The sequence below is a fragment of the Brassica oleracea genome, chromosome C6 (genome assembly GCF_000695525.1).
Source record: "Brassica oleracea var. oleracea cultivar TO1000 chromosome C6, BOL, whole genome shotgun sequence".
Lineage (NCBI taxonomy): Eukaryota > Viridiplantae > Streptophyta > Magnoliopsida > Brassicales > Brassicaceae > Brassica > Brassica oleracea.
In genome coordinates, this window is record NC_027753.1 from 3,050,307 (window position 1) to 3,053,758 (window position 3,452).

Consider the following 3,452-nt stretch of genomic DNA (forward strand, 5'->3'; position numbering starts at 1 on the left):
GTGACTCTAAAACTTTTACCTCATTTAACATTGATTCTGGTTCTTGGGAGAATTGCAGATTGTGCATGAAAACCACAAGTAGGGAACATATGTGTAGCTGCGTTCTACTCGACATGTAGCGGTATCTGCAGATCCGGTGATCCCATTGTGGAGGTTAACATGCAATGTGTTGACCTGGAAATCAATATTTGGAAGCTACATTTCGAGATCTTTCCTCAACATATAAATAGACCATTGACAGAGTTTGATATTTATAATACTCAATGATCATGGAGTCTGCAGAAAACAGTCATTTTGCATGTTTTATATGGAACCAAAAGATATATCCTTTGTATGATGATTGTATTATGATAGCTACTAACATAGGAGATGACTAGAGAAAGAGATATGAGTATGAATATCTTATATGAGTAGCTTTTGTAAACACATTTGGGTTTATTAACAGTTGTGACAATCAATTATGTTTATAGTAAAGGAAATCCGTCGCAGCGTCAATAACAAATACGCCTGTTTTTTTGTTGTTTGGGATTGAAATAGCTTATGGGTTTTTTAAATCAATATAATTGATTTGACTAAAGCTATCTTGGATGACAAAAAAAAAGATTGCAAGTTTAATAACTTCTACTTTAGACTTTAATTTCAACTAAATTATAATCAGTCTTTTATCCATATCATCTTATTTATAAACGTAAGGATTTATTAGAATAAATAAACAGTTTCAACAATATTTAATATGTGATCTAATAAACAAAAGAACACGTAGGATTTTTAGGATTTAAATAGATTGGAGACAATAGTTAATGAATATGAAAAGAATACGAAGCAGAATGATTCGAGCAAATTAGTGGCAACATAGAGGTAAGCGAGATAAAAATATCAATCAATAAAGAATGAAAGAAGAATGAGCAGAGTTAAATTATTACACAAGCCAAAACTAAGACAAGTCAAAAGACAGAACGTGAAAACAAATGTAAACAAGACAAGAAGAGATGGTGAAAATAAAATACATTGAAAAACTGAATGCTAAATTAGTATCCAAGAGGCAAAAAGAGATTAAAATGCAAAAAACCCGCGCCTTGGCACGGGTAACGCGATCCATAGTTTAATCAATTACACAGTAATTTACATAATTTAATTGGCCACACAATATCCAATAAGTATAAAGTTACATTGAAATATAAAAACAATTTATATAGTGAAACAAAAAAAATACTTTTAAACCATTATATTATAAAGCAAAGGGAATATTCAAATTATATTGAAACATTAGAATAATAAGAATAAAAAAGCTGAAATCTCAACGTCGATGATTTATGTCGGTCATGCCTTAGACAATCTCCAATGTATTCCTCTATTTTTTTTCTCTCTAAAATAGATGAATTTCATAATAGAGATAGATTTGTCTCCGATATATTTTTCTATTTTCTCTCCTGAAAAAAAATATTCTTGATATATTCTTTTCTAAGTTTACAAATAATACTTTTTATTTGTGAAAGGCGAAAACCAACCCAATTTATTTTAGTATTTTATAAAATTATGATATTATTTACACTAAATATTTCTTTACAAACTATTATGTAAATAAACAATATAATTATATTTATATAAATAATATATTTCACTAAAAAAATATTTTTGGTTATAATTGTTTAAGTAAAAAGTTAAAAGATCATTTTGTAAAAACAAATAGCGGAGGTGACATGGCAAAAATATAGTTTCTCATTGGCCGATTATTTTCACCTACGTATACACTCTATCTAAGGCTTATATCCTCCTTTTATTACTTGTTTCATATATAATATAACCTCTTTAAATTAATACTCTATAAATTAATACACATTAAAAATCTCTATAAATAATATAATTTTATAGTCTCAAATTGAGTTTTTGGTTTAATTAGTATATCAATAAATTAATAATCTCTATAAATTAATAAAAAATTATAGTTTCGGTTGAGTCCCAACATTATTAATTTATAGAGTTTTCACTGTATTTAAACTTTTATTTTGATACAGAGACCTATTAAAATGGGAGGGGGGGGGGCCTAAGGCATGCAAAGGTTTCAATAGACTTGGTGCAGGGCCGGCCTGCATATACAGGTGTCAAATTACAGAAGTTTTTCCTAGATGTAGGATTAATTGATTAAACTGGTGGTTAAGTTTAAAAGACATGATGTTTATCACCTTATTGGTGTGTGTACTGTGTAGCACTGGAACTACAGGAGGGAAACAAAAGATCATCCCTGCTAACAATAAGTACTTTGAGAAAACGATACAACGGGACGCTCTAGTTTTCTCCATTTTGTCCAAATAAGTCTTCACACATGCACACAAATATATTTATATATGTGTTTATATATGTATGCATATTGAAGTGTATTGTAACTTTCTTTCCTACGGATTCTTAGTTTTTATTTGGATTCATACTCGAGATGCAACATATATGTATGCATCTAAAAGTTCATCTTATTGTTGTTCGTTTCTGTAATTCGTATTTACATCAAAACAAAACAACTAGATTTATCTTGTTCGTATTTTAGATTTTATTATAGCATTTAAATGATTTTCATTAAGAAGACTAAAAATGACATAATTTATATTATTATTCATAAATTAATTATTATATTTGAATATTTTTAGATTCATTTTAAATATATATTCACTGTTTTATTATATAATTGTAATTATTAATTTATTTAATTTTCTAAAACGTTTGAAAATATGTAATTAAAATTTGAGATTTAATTTTGCATCAAAATTTACCTTTTTCTCAAATATCTAAAATTTTAGATGTTAATTTTTTTGCATTTACACTACAAGAAAACACATGCTTAACGAGGAAGTTTAACGAGGAAAAACAATCCTCGTAAATTTACGACGATTTTACGAGAAACTTACGTGGAAAACTAATGTCATCGTTATTTCTTCGTAAAGTAACGACAAAAGCATTTCGTCGTAAAGTGGATGTAATTTGACGAGTATTTTACGAAGAAATACTATTTTCTCGTAAATACGATGTAAACTTCGCGTGTTATTTACGAGGAAATAATTTACGTGTATTTAGCGAGGAAATTTTGAATCCACCAACTTTGTAGGTGTTACACGTTTTTTTTTGCACCTAATTAATTTTCTTCGTAAATTCATAGGAAAATTACAACTACCAGATTCGAAATTTCCTATAAATATGGATGTTTGAACATCATTTTAAACACAACAACAACAAAAAACGTGAAAGAAAAAAAATGGCTGGCTCCGGGACTATTTACGAGTTGCGGAAGTGGATGTATATGCATAGAGATACTAACGGAAGAGTGACGAAAGAATACCTTGCGGGCCTGGAGATGTTTATGCATCAAGCAGATTCAACACCGCTCGCCCAAGAAAGTGGTAAGATGTTCTGTCCTTGTCGGAAATGCAACAATTCGAAACTGGCAAACCGTGAAAATGTTTGGA

At 28.9% G+C, this 3,452-nt stretch overlaps 1 pseudogene; it reads left to right on the forward strand.

The window, feature by feature from the left end:
* LOC106300123 overlaps positions 1–3,452 on the forward strand; it is a 77,787-nt pseudogene that overhangs the window by 4,395 nt on the left and 69,940 nt on the right.